Raw genomic sequence first — 16,591 nt, forward strand, 5'->3', positions numbered from 1 at the left:
GAATGTGTCAGAGGTTCATTCCCCTTTAAAACTGAACAATATTCCACTGTCTACACACACACACACACACACACACACACACACACCACATTTGTTTATCCCTTCATCTGTTGATGGAGACTTGGGTTGTTTCCACCTCTTGACTGTGTGAATGAGGCTGCTATGAAATAATTATCTGTTTGGGTATATAACCATATGTGGAATTGCCAGATCATTGAGGAAATGCCATACTGTTTTCCATAGGGGCTGTACCATTTTACATTCCTGCTCCTTGTTATTACTATTATTTTATGTGGAGATGGAATCTTGCTATGTTGCTGGGTTTGAACTCCTGGGCTCAAGTGATTCTCCCACTTCAGCCTCCCAAAGCTCTGGGATTACAGGCGTGGACCACTGCACCAGGCCTACTCATTCTTTATTTTATTTATTTATTTATTTTTTTGATGTGCAGTAACATTTAGAAAGAGGATTGGATTGAAAGTTGTCAACCCCACCCTCAGGACTGATTAGCTGTACAATCTTGGGTAAGCCAATTCTCTCCTCAGACTCAACCTCCCCAGACAGGAAGAGAGAAATGCTTTGCTGACCTCACAAAACTGTTATAAATGTGATACACATACAAGATGAAATATACCAAATGCTTTATAAATTAAAACAGGTTCTTTGATGTAAATTATTATTAGCCATTTATACTAAATTCAAGTCAAATCCAATTCTAAAGGAGAAAACTCTGAGGTATTAGGAAGGAAAGAGCTCTTTATTAGTAAGGAGAGAGACATACTGTCCAGCAAAGTTTTTTTTTTTTTTTTTTTGGATACAGAGTTTCACTCTGTTGCCCAGGCTGGAGTACAGTGGCGAGATCTCTGCTCACTGCAACCTCCACCTCCTGGGTTCAAGCGATTCTCCTTCTCAGCCTCCCTTGTAGCTGGTATTACAGGCACATGCCACCACGCCTGGCTAAATTTTATATTTTCAATAGAAACGGGGTTTTGCCATGCTGGCCAGGCTTGTCACGAACTCCTGACCTCAGGTAATCCTCCTGCCTCAGCCTCCTAAAGTGTTGGGATTGCAGGCGTGAGCCACTGCGCCCAGTCCAAGACTTCGAACTAAAGGTCTTTTTTTCTAAAACCTAGGCAGTTGGACCCTAAATAACGAACGCTGTTCCTAAGCACAAGCACTAAGTTCCAGCCAGCTTGGGGGAGGATGAGAAAAAGGCAAAACGGCACATTTGAAAGCAGCAGTGGCTGGGGTCTGCCAGCTGCTTCAGCCTGAAGCTCTGTAATTCAGTGTTTTATCAGGAACATTTAGAACTGTGTTTACAATCCTCTATAAACACGTCATCCCCATGACAATGTGGCTTATCCCTTTGATTGATGATAACAGTTGCTGAAATATGTCCAACAAATTTCATCTGAACTTAAATTACAGGCTTAGTTTTACTTCTGTAGATTAAACAGTAGCCTCTCAAATAGGAAATAAAAACTCCATGCACACTTTTGAAAAAAGTTAGGGATACCTGTTTTATTAAATTCATTCTTCATCACAAAGCAACTAGACAAATATTGATTTTGTAGTTACTGTAAAGGATTGAACAAAAATATGAAGAGCAGAGTTTCCACTCAAATGTGATCAAAGTCAACACTGAGGATCTCACGAGATTAAAACAATGCTACTAACCTGGATAAGGTGGCATCCCCCGAAAGACTATTTTCTTACCTTTTTTCGTTTGTTTGACAGAGTCTTGCTCTATCACTTGGCTGGAGTGCAGGGATGCAATCACAGCTCACTGCAGCCTCAAACTCCTGGGCTCATTTTTTTCTTACCTCACATTTACTTATATTTCTTCAGTCATCTCTTTTCTGCATCTATCCCAAGTAGTATCCCTGCCCCCACCTTTTTTTTTTGAGACAGAGTCTCACTCTGTCACCCAGGCTGGAGTGCCGTGGCACCATCTTGATTCACTGCAACCTCTGCCTCCCAAGTTCAAAAGATTCTCCTACCTCAGCCTCCTGCGTAGCTGAGATTACAGGTGTGCACTACCATGCCTGGCTAATTTTTTGTATTTTTAGTAGAGATAAGGTTTCACCATGTTGGCCAGGCTGGTCTCAAACTCCTGACCTCGGGTGATCCGCCTGCCTCGACCTCCCAAAGTGCTGGGATGACAGGTGTGAGCCACCACACCCGGCCAGTAGTATCCCATTTTTAAAGACACCAAAGGCCTATGGTGTTTTTATGACATGATGCTGAGCTCCTTAACTATTAAACAAAAAAGGCTATTGGACCTAGAGAGTGTGTATATGGTCATATTGGCCAGGAAAGAGACATTCTTCCTAGGCTCCAAAACTCTATGGTGGGGACAGCGAAGCAAAATCAGTGTTTTGTGCATCTGGTACTAAGGAGAGGAAAGGAGATGCTCAGGATCATAAGGTCAAGGGGAAACTGAAGCATGGGGAAGAGGGTGAATGCTGGGAAGAAAAGTAATTGCCAAGAGAAAAGGGGCCCAGAGAATAGAAGGAAGGCACCCCCTCAGGGTAGGAATTTCTTCTGAGATATCTCCTTAAAAAATTATATTCTAGCCTCTGGAAAAAAGAGCTCACTGCTTTATAAGGCTATTCATTCCAACATTTGGACAACTCTAATTTTTTAAACATTCTTCTTTAAAATAATTTACCAGCTTGGGCAACACAGCAAGACCCCATCTCTAGGCTGGGCGCAGTGGTTCACACCTGTAATCCAGCACTTTGGGAGGCCAAGGTGGGCAGATCACAAGGTCAGGAGATCAAGACCATCCCGGCTAACATGGTGAAACCCCATCTCTACTAAAAATACAAAAAATTAGCTGGGCAATGGGGCATGCCTGTAGTCGCAGCTACTCAGGAGGCTGAGGCAGGAGAATGGTGTGAACCCAGGAGGCGGAGCTTGCAGTGAGCCGAGATCGTACCACTGCACTTCCAGCCTGGGTGACAGAGTGAGACTCCATCTAAAAAAAAAAAAAAAAAAGACCCCTCTCTACAAAAAATGAAAACATTAGCTGAGCATAGTGGCATGTGCCTGCCATCCCAGCTACTTGAGAGGTTGAGGTGGGAGGATTACTTTAGCCCAGGAGGTCAAGGCTGCAGTGTGCCATGATCACACCACTGCACTCCAGTCTGGGTGACAGAGTGAGACTCTTATCTTTAAAAATAAATAAATAAATAAGTAATTTAATATCCAGCAACACATGATGTAATAATAAATTATGGTATATCCATATAATGGAATATTATGCAGCCCACACAAATGATGCTACTATGAAAGAATGTAGTAACAATACTTAGTGATATAAGGACTTCCCTATAATATGCTTATAATATGTTGTTCTAGGTACTCCAAAATCCTAATTTGGCATGTATGTGTGTGTGTGTGTGTGTGTGTGTGTGTGTGTGTGTTTATAAATATTGGGAGGATATACAAGCACACCTCAGAGATACTGCAGGTTTGGTTCTAGACCACTGCAATAAAGCAAATATCACAATAAAATGAGTCACAGATTTTTCTTGGTTTTCCAGTGAATATAAAAGTTATGCTAATACTATACTGTAGGCTATAAAGAGTGCAATCCATTGTCTAAAAAAGGTATATACCTTAATTAAAAAATACTTTATTGCTAAAAAGTGCTAAGGATCATCTGAGCTTTCAGTGAGTCATAATCTCTTTGCTTTTGGAGGGTCTTGCCTTGATGTTGATGGCTGCTGACTAATCAGGGTGGTGGTTGCTGAAGGCTGTGACTGTGGCAATTTTTAAAAATAAGACAACAATGAAGTTTACTGCATTGATTGACTCTTCCTTTCATGAAAGATTTTTCTGTGGCCTGCAATGCTGTTTGATAGCATTTTCCTTAGAGTAGAACTTCTTTCAAAATCGGAGTCAATTGGCTGGGTGCAGTGGTTCATGCCTGTAATTCCAGTGCTTTGGGAGGCTGAGGTGGGCAGACCACCTGAGATCAGGAGTTCAAGACCAGCCTGGACAACATGGTGAAACTTAAAAAAAAAAAAAAAAGGTGTAATAGAAACCCATCTCTATTAAAAATACAAAAATTAGCCAGGCATGGTGGCACACAACTATAGTTCCAGCTACTCAGAAGGCCAAGGCATGAGAATCATTTAAGCCCAGGAGGTGGAGGTTGCAGTGAACCAAGATCGTGCCACTGCACTCCAGTCTGGGTGACTGAGTGAGACTCTGTCCCAAAAAAAAAAAAAAGAGTCAATCCTGTCCAACCCTGCTGCTACTTTATCAACTAAGGTTATATAAAATGCCAATCCTTTGTTGTCATTTCAGCAATGTTCACAGCATCTTCACCAGAGGTAGATTCCATCTCAAGAAACCACTTTCTTTGCTGATTTGTAAGAAGCAACTCCTCATCCATTCAAGTTTTATGAGATTGCAGCAATGCACATCTTTAGGCTCCATTTCTTTTTTTTTTTTTTTTTTTTTTTTTGAGACAGTGTTCTGCTCTTGTTGCCCAGGCTAGAGTGCAATGGCATGATCTCAGCTCACTGCAACCTCCACCTCCTGGGTTCAAGCGATCTTCCTGCCTCAGCCTCTCAAGTAGCTGAGATTACAGGCATGCACCACCATGCCCAGCTAATTTTATACTTTTAGTAGAGACAGGGTTTCTCCATGTTGGTCAGGCTGGTCTCGAACTCCCCACTTCAGGTGATCTGCCCGCCTCGGCCTCCCAAAGTGCTGGGATTACAGGCATGAGCTACCACGCCTGGCTAGGCTCCACTTCTAAATCAAGTCTCACTTCTAAATCTAGGTCTCAACTGTGGGTTTAAAATATTTAGTAAACCATGGTAGAAACAGATGTGCTGTCATCTAGGCTTTGTTGTTCTATATAGAGTGCAGGCAGAGTAGATTTAGCATAATTCTAAAGGGCTCTAGAATTTTTGGAATGGTAAATGAGCACTGGCTTTAACTTAAAGTCACCAGCTGCACTAGCCCTTAACAATAGAGTCAGCCTGTCTTTTGAAGCTTAGAAGCCAAGCATTGACTTCTCTACAGCTACAAAAGTCCTAGCTGGCATCTTCTTCCAATATAAGGCTGTTTCTGTACAGGATTCCTAACGTATTGTAAGTAAAGATGTCACTTTCTAACAGGCCCAGAAGCCCCAAGCTATCTTGGGCCCTCAAGAGGAGAGGAATTTACTCAACTCCTAGGTATTTGAGGATACAAACCCATGGCTGGGCTCAGCTTTAGAAAGGTCTGATCTGAGATTCCTTATGGAACAGAGTTCCATCAAAGCCAACTTTAAAATCCTATATGAAAAAAATTATTCTTGCTGTACTTTATACAAATAATCAGGCCAAGTATAATAAAGCAAATCAGTCTTACCATGATTTGTCTTTAGTAAAAATGGGAGACTGGAGAGAGAAAAAATTTATGTTTCAAGAACTATGGTACACCTGATATTAGATTCTAGTCTCATTGGTTGTTTTTGAGGGGTTTTTTCCACTGCAATTTAGGCTAACCTTGCTTATTCCTGTGAACCAATCAGTGATCTCCAACTGCAACTCAGAAGAAACCAGAGGGATGGGTAGTATAAAAAATCTAGATCAATATTCTGATACTGGGCACCTACTGGAATCAACTAGCAACCCCATATCAGCTTGGTTCCAGCAGTTGCCCAGTTCATAGAAAGCCTTCTTATTTAGTTTACTCGGGATAATTTTTCTTATTTTGCTTTACTCTTGTGGAATATATTGCTATTGTACTCTTTGTGTAGGAATGAGGAATAAACTTACTCAACGTTTTCCTAAATTAAACATTTATTAATCTTCCAGATATCATGTTTGGTCAGAACTCAAAGTTATGAATGGACCTGAACCTACTAATGCTTTTTGACTGAGCTCCTCTCTACCCTGAATGCAAGAGACCCGGTAGTTAGGCAGGAATATCATTGCCCCTATTCAGCCTAAATAAGTTATAGAAGATGGATCTTCATCCCTTTGCAACCCTTAGGATTAAAGTTTCTCTTATAAAAGAGAGGGGGGAAATGTCAGAGGCATTTGAACTGCAGCGACTCCATCTTGTATAGAGACTAAGTAAAATAAGGCTGAGACCTCCTGGGTGGCATTCTAAGTTACAGGATGAGTTAAAAGGTAGGGCCGGGCGCGGTGGCTCACGCTTGTAATCCCAGCACTTTGGGAGGCCGAGGCGGGCGGATCACGAGGTCAGGATATCGAGACCACGGTGAAACCCCGTCTCTACTAAAAATACAAAAAAATTAGCCGGGCGTGGTGGCGGGCGCCTGTAGTCCCAGCTACTCAGAGAGGCTGATGCAGGAGAATGGCGTGAACCCGGGAGGCGGAGCTTGCAGTGAGCCGAGATCGCACCACTGCACTCCAGCCTGGGTGACAGAGCGAGACTCCGTCTCCAAAAAAAAAAAAAAAAAAAGGTAGGCACAAGATATAGGTCATAAAGACCTTGCTGATAAAACAAGTTGCAGTAAAGAAGTCAGCCAAAACCAAGGTGGTGATGAGAGTAACTTCTGGTCATCCTCACTGCTACACTCCCACCAGTGCCATGACCGTTTACAAGTGCCATGGCAACGTTAGGAAGTTGCCTTATATGGTCTAAAAACGGGAGGCATGAATAATCTACCCATCATTTAGCATATAATCAAGAAATAATCATAAAAATGGGCAACCAACAACCCCTGGGGCTTGTCTATAGAGTAGCCATTCTTTATTCTTTACTTTCTTAATAAACTTGCTTTCACTTAAAAAAATATATATATGTATATGGCTGTTTCATCGATGTTAAAAATCTGTTATTTAGTGTAGCCACCTTCACCAATGATCTTAGTTAGATCTAGAGAACTTACTGCAGCTTCTACATTTAGGACTTGCTGCTTTACCTTGCACCTTTATATTACAGAGACCACTCCTTTTCTTAAACCTCAGGAACCAACATCTGCTAGCTTCAACTTTTTCTCCTACACCTTCCTCATCTCTCTCAGCCTTCATACAATTGAAGAGAGAGAGGGCCTTGCTCTGGATTAGGCTTTGGCTTAAGGGAATGTTGTGGCTGATTTGATCTTCTATCCAGATGACTAAAATTTTCTCCCTATCAGTAGTAAGGCTGTTTGCTTCATTGTCATTTGTGTATTCACTGGAGTAGCATTTTCATTTCTTTCTAGAACTTTTCCTTTGCATTCACAACTCAACTAAACTGATTGGTGCAAGGCAGCCTTGCTCTCGGCCTATGTCAGCTTTCAACATGCCCTTCTCACTAAGCTTAATCATTGCTAAATCATAGCTTTTGATTTAAAGTGAGAGTTGAGCAACTCTTCCTTTCACTTGAACACTTAAAGGCCACTGTAGCCCTAATTTCAATATTGTTGTGTCTCAGGGAATAGGGAGGCTAGAGGAGAGGGAAAGAGACTGGGAAAATAGCCAGTCAGCAGAGCAGTCAAAATACACGCAACATTGATCAAAATTAAGCCATTTTACATGGGCTTGGTTTGTCGTGCCTGAAAACAGTTACAATAGTAACATCAAAGATTATTGATCTCAGATCACTCTAAGAAATATAATAATAATGAAAAGTTTGAGGCCAGGCTCTGTGGCTCACGCCTTTAATCCTAATACTTTAGGAGGCTAAAGTGGACAGATAGCTTGAGCCTGAGAGTTCAAGGCCAGCTTGGGCAACATGGCAAGACCCCATAGCTACTAAAAATACAAAAAATTAGCTGGGTGTCGGGGTGCGCGCCTGTACAACCAGCCACTCGAGAGGCTGAGGTGGGAGCTTGGGAAATGGAGGCTGCAGTGAGTTAAGATCACGCCACTGCATTCCAGCCTGGGTGATGGGAGGGAGACACTGTCCTTAAAAAAAAAAAAGTTTGAAATGTTGCTACAATTATTAAAATGTGACCCAGAGACATGTGGTGAGCTCATGCTGTTGGAAAAATGGTGCTGATAGACTTGCAGGACACAGGGTTGTCAAAAATCTTCAGTTTGTAAAAATCACGATATTTGTGAAATGCAATATCTACAAAGCACAGTAGAATGAGGCGTGCTCATACACCTAACCATTAGCAGTGCTTAGTTCTGGGTAGCAGAAGTGTGAATACTTTTAATTTCTTTCTTTATGCTTTTCTGCATTTTCAAAAATCAAAGTATACCAGAGGACCCTCCCTGAAAATAATCTGTGGTGCTGACTTCTCACAAAGCAGTCATATAAGCCTCCAAAGACCTTCAGGATCAGAATACTAAGAAGGTAAAATAAATTGGAAGATGTGGCCTGGGTGTGGTGGCTCACGCCTGTAATCCCACCACTCTGGGAAGCCTAGGCGGGTGGATCACCTGAGGTCAGGAGTTCGAGACCAGCCTGGCCAACATAGTGAAACCCTGTCTCTACTAAAAATACAAAAATTAGCCTCACCTGTTACAAAATTTACCAAAAAAAAAATACAAAAATTAGCCTGGAAGGCACCTGCTATTTCCAGCTTCTTGGGAGGCCGAGGCAGGAGAATCACTTGAACCTAGGAGGTGGAGGTTGCAGTGAGCCGAGATTGTGCCACTAGACTCCAGCCTGGGTGACAGAGCAAGACTGTCTCAAAGAAAAGAAAAGAAATAGGAAGATGAGTGGATGTGTGCACATCTCTGCAGGGACAGACAGATATGGGTGTTCCAGGAGCTGCTTACTGCTCTGCTCTGGTGAGTCCCAGAAAGTTCTCAATCTCTGCTGCCCAAGGCCTCCTCTCATAAATCCTTTTACCCTCTCTGCTGATCATGTGGTTGGTCCCTGCAGAGTAGAGGCTACCAAAACTCTGATAAAATATCCTTAATATATACTGAATAGGATATAAAAATGCATGTGGAGTGGGGCATGGTGGCTCACGCCTATAATCCCAGCACTTTGGGAGGCCGAGGTGGGTGGATCACCCGAGGTCAGGAATTGGAGATCAGCCTGGCCAACATGGTGAAACCTCATCTCTACTAAAAATACAAAAATTAGCCGGGCATGGTGGTGCACGCCTGTAATCCCAGCTACTCAGGAGGCTGAGGCAGGAGAATCGCTTGAACCCAGGAGGCGGAGGTTGCAGTGAGCCAAGATCATGCCACTGCACTCCAGCCTGGGCAACAAGAGCAAGACTCCCTTTCAAAAAAAGGCCGGGCGCCATGGCTCACGCTTGTAATCCCAGCACTTTGGGAGGCCGAGGCGGGCGGATCACGAGGTCAGGAGATCAAGACCACGGTGAAACCCTGTCTCTACTAAAAATACAAAAAAATTAGCCAGGCGTGGTGGCGGGCACCTGTAGTCCCAGCTACTCGGAGAGGCTGAGGCAGGAGAATGGCGTGAACCCAGGAGGCAGAGCTTGCAGTGAGCCGAGATCGCGCCACTGCACTCCAGCCTGGGTGACAGAGCGAGACTCCGTCTCAAAAAAAAAAAAAAAAAAAAAAAAGCATGTGGTTGCAGTTTGCCCTAAGAGGGCCCATGCTGTCTGGGTGTTCAGTAGCTAAAGTTAGAAAAGGCTTTGAAGTGTCTGAAGAGGAGAGACAGGGAAGTGACTCACAGCTCAACAGCTTCACCCTCTGGCTTTGATGGTCCTTGGCTCCGTGGTGCTCAGTGTCTATGTGAGTCTCAGGGAGCGAAAGCCCAATCCACAGCCCACCTGTTTGTATTCCTCACCCTCATTCGAGGTTTTCAGAACTCAATGAAAACTCCTTTAGAAAATACGACTGCAGTTGTAGTGTAATTGAAATATCAAAAACCTTTGTTATTAAAAAACCCCAAACCTTTATTACGTCACATGTAATAAAATATAAATGTGCTAACTTGGCTCAAATAGGTTGGATCAAATAATATTAAATAAAGCAAAGGAGAAAAAAGAAACTTAAAAATAATTTTTTTTGATGGGGTCTCACTATGTTGCCTAGGCTGGTCTTGAACTCCTGGTCTCAAGCAATCCTCCTGTCTAGCTTCCAAAAGTGCTGAGATTACAGGCCTGAGCTACTATGCCCAGCCAAGAAACTATTTAAGTACTGTAAGTTTTGTTGTGCTTGCTTCGGCAGCACATATACTAAATACTAAAAGTTTTGTGATATAATTTCTTAAGTTGATAATTCTATTTTAGTCTTTCAACCTGATTATAAGAATTTGGGACAAAGTCTCACATAAACATGACTTTGGCTCGGTGCAGTGGCTCATGCCTGTAATCCCCCCATTCTGGGAAGATAAGGCAGGAGGATCGATCACTTAAGGCCAGGAGTTTGATGCCAGTCTGGGCAACATAGTGAGACCTCGAATCTACAACAAATAAAATTAGTCATGTGTGATGGTGTGTGCCTGCAGTCCTAGCTACTTAGGAAGCTGAGGTGGGAGGATCCCTTGAGCCCAGGAGTCAAGGCTGCAGTGAGCTATGATCATGTCACTGCACTCCAGTCTAGGTGACAGAGACTCTGTCTGTCTTAAAAAAAAAAATTAACATGGCTTCATTGCTCATAAAACATTGTGATGAAGAGTCACAATGTTTTGAGTCACTATTCTCTTTACTCCATCTTTGGAGAGGTACAGTGGAGGAGAACAAAAAATGGCCCAAACCAAGCCTTTTAAAGCCTCCTGAAACACTCAACTCATTTTCTGTCTTGTCCCTTTAAAGGAGAGACTTGGCTGGTTCCATCATTCTCTCTCCTCTACTGCAGTGTCACTACACACTTCCACCATTTCCACTGGTCACCTGGAATTGTAACTACAGACTACAGTATTTGTTCCTGTTTGTTGTTGTTTGTTTTCAAAACGGAGTCTCACTCTGTCACCCAGGCTGGAGTGATTCTCCTGCCTCAGCCTCCCAAGTAGCTGGTATTACAAGCACACGCCACCATGCCTGGCTAATTTTTGTATTCTTATTAGAGACGGGGTTTCACCACGTTGACCAGGCTGGTCCTGAACTCCTGGCCTCAAGTGATCCTCCTGCCTCGGCCTCCCAAAGTGCTAGGATTATAGGCGTGAGCCACTGCGGCTGGCCTGTTCCTGTATTTGCATCTGAACAGTATTTGTATCTGGACAGGAACTCTCTTTCCTCTTGTAGCCAAGGATCACGTCAGAACAGACAAAATAATGTAAATATGTGAGCTGGCAATTTGGAAATAACATTCACAGAGACAATCTTGTCCCGCCCCAGAGCCCTGGATGCACATGTGTATAAAAAAGAACACCTCGGTTAAAGAATCCTTCCAGCCCCATGCATCTGAATAAACAGCTGAAATGAATTTTCAGCTGAGTTTTCACAACGCTCATTGCAAGCTCTTTGCCCTCATTAAATTATCAGGAAAATGCAAATTAATTTATTATGGGTAATCACATCATTCTCCGTAGCACTTCGCCCAGAGAAACCTAGCCCAATATGGTAACATCAGAACAATTCTTCACCTCACATCTTCCCTTGAAAGATAAAGAAAACACAGAATCATTCTGCTTCTCTCCGGGAAGGAAGGCAAAGCGTTACCCGAGGCCCTCAAAACACCATCTGGCTGCAGTCTTTCCTTTTAGGGACCTGGTGTTTTCTGGCCCAGGGACAAAGAGCATTTATTTCAGATGGATCAACACTGTCACCCAGCGGGCAGACAGCTAGGCAGGCTGAGGCCTTAGCCTTGCTCTTGGCTTGACAGCCAGATACTGACAGCCAGTATTTGAATAGGAACCTGTTTGTTTCGGGTGATCAGGATTAATTGTTACTATTCTCTTGGAGGGAACTGGGACAACCTCAGCTGACAAGCCTTTGATTTGGATGTCACGGGTGAGTGCAACTTAAGAAAGACATATGTTTTCATTGTGCTGTTGCTTTTTTTTTTTTTTTTAAAGCCACAAGTGAATTTATAGGAAGCACAGGCTGTAAACCAACCAAGCACGTCTACCAAGACTCCCAGAATCAAATAGGTTTGCAGGAGCAGGGTGGTATTTGGTCACCTGTCAGGTACTGTGGGAAGACTCCTCTACCACAAAATAAGACTAGTTGCTCATTGTTCATAGTGACAGTGATGAATATTTTGAAAACAGATGTGTGTGTGTGTGTGTGTGTGTGTGTGTGTGTGTGTGTGTGTGTATCTGCGTATTGAAATGTCAGGAAATAATCTGCGTTACTATGGTGAAATCAGTGGATGAGTTAGTCTTTCTCTATTTTGTATATATCTCAGAAGACACACACAGGATGCAGCCTCTGTCCCATCTCATTTGTACCAAGTCCTTTTCTCTTGTCTAAACTGTCACTTGACACTTGAAACAAGCTGGATTCCTTTGCATATTGAGGTAGGCTCTGCGCCTTCTTGCTAAATGTACGTTTGAATTATTTCTTCTCCCCAGCTGGAACTCATCAACAAGCTGAAAGCATTCATCTGGGATCACTTTACACTTATGAGCATGTCCGAGGAAGTGGGGGCTGAGACTTCACCTTGTAGAAACTCTTGCAGAATTTTGATTAAAAGCAATCTCTGTTCATAGTGAGAAAATCTGGATTTGAATTCTGATCCCACCACATGCGAGCTCCTTGACCTTAGATAAGTTAACCTGTGTCTCAGTTTCTACCTCTATTATCAGGGATAAAATTAGTACCTACCCCCTGGATTGCTGTGAGGATTTAGATAAGAAAATACATGTGAATAACTTAGCACAGTGCCTGGGCACATAGTTAAAGATCAATAAACATTAGTATTACCATTGTCATAATTATTACAGTGATATCTATCATATATATTATTCCCAAAATGCAACTTTCATAAAGTGCTTCTAGGCTAGCAGATGAAATCATGGCATCTTTTTAGCTGGAAGGGTCCTGAGAGATCATCCAGTCATTGCTTCTCATTAAAATCACCCAGAGATGCTTTTAAAACAAATGCTAATACCTCATTGTAGCCAGACAAAATAATACTTACTGTATGAATCTGTCGCCCAGTCTGGAGTGCAGTGCTGTGATCTCCGCTCACCACAACCTCTGCCTCCCGGGTTCAAATGATTCTCCTGCCTCAGCCTCCTGAGTAGGTGGGATTACAGACACCTGCTACCACGCCCGGCTAATTTTTTGTATTTTTAGTAGAGATGGGGTTTCACTATGTTGGCCAGGCTGGTCTTGAACTCCCTACCTCGTGATCCACCTGCCTCAGCCTCCCAAAGTGCTGGGATTACAGGCGTATGAATCCTTTTAGGTGAAATTCTAGAAGGGACAAACCTAATCTATAGTGACAGAACGCTGATCAGTGGTGATCTGGGGATGACATTGGAAGGACTGGCAGCTAATGGGCCAAAGGAAACTTTTTGGGGTGATGGCAGTGTTTTCTATCTTGACTGTGGAAGTGATTACATGGGTACATACGTTTATCAAACTCATTGGCGCTTAAAATATTCACTTGAACGCATTACGTTGTATGTAAACTATATTGTAGCAAAGAGAATACTGATGCTGGGTCTCATCCACAGACATTCTGATTTAATTGTTCAAGGGTGAAGCCCAGAAGTCATTTTTTTTCATGTATCCAAAGCATCAGCTGTGATTGAGAGCCACTGATCTAACCCAGTCTTCTTTTTTTCCAGATGACATGAACCCAAACAAATACAGCTGGTTAAAGGGGACGGTCTTAGACTAAAATTCAGGTCACCTGGTTTCTTGTGCGCCAAACCTTATCTTTACTTACAACATGTCCTCTGCCTGGAACCTCTTTCTCTTCCTTCTTCTCATCTCTCTGACAAAATCCTACCTACCTTAGGGGCTAGTATACAGTTGGCTTTAACCAATAGTATGAGCAATAGCATACCGCATAACTTTTGAGGCTGGAGTGCAGTGGTGTAATCACAGCTCCCTGCAGCCTTGACCTCCAGGCTCAAGTGATCCTCTTGCCTCAGCCTCCTGAGTAGCTAGGGCTACAGGCATACACTACCAAGCCCAGCTAATTTTTTTAATTTTGTAGAGACAGGGTCTCACTATGTTGCCCAGGCTGGTTTTGAACTCCTGGGCTCAAACGATCCTCCCACCTTGGCCTCCCAAAGTGCTGGGATTACTGGCATGAGTCACTGTGCTCAGCCAGGAACATTCCTTCTTCAAACCAGCACCATGTTGTGAGGAAACCCAAGTGGCTATGAGGAAACCCAAGTGGCTATGCACATATGACACTTCTCAGGAAGCCTCAGGCTGTGGCTCACCCCACTGGACTAGGAGCTCCTTGGCAGAAGGAACTGTGGCTCATTTTATTGACTGAGTCAGTGAGTGAGTGTATCTTTGGTATTCAGTACTTGTGTTTGGCACAGAGCAGACAGTCAATAAACATTTGTTGAACTGAAAAACCAGTGGAAGGGAATTAGCATTTATTGCCTATGATGTACCAGGAATTGAAACAAGCACTTTGTGCACATTATCTCACTGAATTTTTACAATAATTTTATGAGTTAGTTATTATTTCTCCCTTTTGAAAGGGAGGATACAACCTCAGAGAAGCTTAGTAATTTACCAAAGGTCACACAGCAAGCAAATAGTAGAACCAAGGTTTGAACTCAAGTGTGTTTTTTTCAAAGTTCACGCTTTTTCTCTACCACACTAGGCTGTCTTGCTTATGGTAGTTATTCTACTAGGTCTTACACTATGAATTTTTATGTAGCCATATCTCCTCAACTAGGTTATAAGCTTCATAAAGGTGAGAATTAAATTTTAGCACTTAATTTTCATACGAACTCATGAGGCGAATGATTTGGTCACCTCAGTTTTAACAGAGTATTCAATTTTTAAATTCATTAGAGTAACAGTAAAGATAATGCAACAGTTTTAAATCCGCAGTTATAAGAAGACCTGAAGTCAAGGGTTATCCCAAGGTTGTGATTTAAGCTGAGCTATTTTGGTAGCCTTCTGTTGACCCTATGAATAATCCCCAAGTCATGCAAACATCATACACAACAGCCCAGTTAAAAGAGTCATTATATCTCAAAGCACATACCAAAAAAATTCCTGGGATGATATTGTGCCTTTGAACCAGAAGAGGACAATTGCTGCCCATGAATTTAGAAGCAGATACAATGTTATATTTGAGCAACCGAAAGGAATCCGAATGACTCTAAAAGAACAAAGAGTTGTAAAGATATTAAATTCCAGGCAACAAATCTTTTGCTTCATTCAGCAATATTTGCATCCTTGAACAAAAAATTTTAAACTCTATCCTCATTCCTCCATTAGAAATGCCTTCATAAGCTCACCAAAGACCTCTGTATTGTCAAAACCAGTGAACATTTTCATGTTTCTAATATTACTTGACCTATTTATTTATTTAGATAGGGTCTCGCTCTGTCGCCCAGGCTGGAGTGCAGTGGTGCAATGACGGCTCATTGTAGCCTTGACCTACTGGGGCTCGGGTGATTCTCCCATCTCAGCCTCCCTAGTAGCTAGTGCCATAGGCACACATCACCACACATGGCTAAATTTTGTATTTTTTGTAGAGACGGGATTTCGACATGTTGCCTAGGCTGGTCTGGAACTCCTGGGCTCAAGTGATCCACCTGCCTTGCCTCCCAAAGTGCTGAAATTAAGTCGTGAGCCACTGCACCTGGCCTACTTGACCTCTTTATGGCATTTGAAAGTATTGAACAGTGTCTCCTCCAACTCTCTGCTGGGCTTCTATGGCCACTTTCTCTTCTGTCTTCTGTTCTCTAGGTCTTGCTTCCCAGTCTTCATGTCATGAAGACTTTTTCTCTACTTGACCTCTAAATATCTACTGTACTAAAAGCTTGCATCTTGTCTCCTGCCATTCAGTCTCTTCACACACTCTTTGGATAATGCATAATTCTAACTACTATTTATGTCTACCAAGTGACCAAATGTCTATCAAAGTTAGTGCTCTCCTCTGATCACCAGACCTGTGCACTGACTTCCCTACTTCTTGAAGTCTCTACATTGATATCACTCAGGTACCTCAAACTCAACATGTCCCACCTGAAATTTTCATCTTTTTCTTCAAACATTCTTATGGTGGATTGAAAATGGCTGCGTATTCTTTGCCTCTCTACCCATCAAGAGATGGAAGGCTATTTCTGTTTCCCTTGAATCTGGGCTGGCCTGTGACAGGCTTTGAAAAATGGCAGACTGTGTAACTTTTGAGGCCAGGCATTAAGAGATGTATAGTTTCCATCTTCACCTCTTGGAGTTTTCCTTCTTCAAACAGATGCCATGTTGTGGGGAGACCTGAGCAGCTATGTGGAGAGGCCTTCATAAGGAGAATGGGGCCCACTGGCTAACAGTCATAACTCAGCTCCCAATGGCAGTGGCACTGCCTGCCGGCCCTGTGAAGGAGGATGTTTTTCAGCTGTACTCAAACTGTCCCAGCCAGTGCTACATGAGTCAGGCCATCCCTGCAGTGTCATAAATAAATATAGGTTGTTGTTTTAAGCTTCCAAGTTTTTTGTTTGTTTGTTTGTTTTTTGTTTTCTTATAGAGACAGGGTCTCGCTATGTTGCCCAAGCTAATCTTGAACTCCTGGGCTCAAGCAATCCTCCCACCTTGGCCTCCCAAAGTGCTGGCATTATAGACATGGGCCACCACACCCATCCCGGGGTGGCTCGTTGTGCAGTAATAGAT

The sequence above is a fragment of the Hylobates moloch genome, unplaced genomic scaffold (assembly GCF_009828535.3).
Source record: "Hylobates moloch isolate HMO894 unplaced genomic scaffold, HMol_V3 SCAFFOLD_12, whole genome shotgun sequence".
NCBI lineage: Eukaryota > Metazoa > Chordata > Mammalia > Primates > Hylobatidae > Hylobates > Hylobates moloch.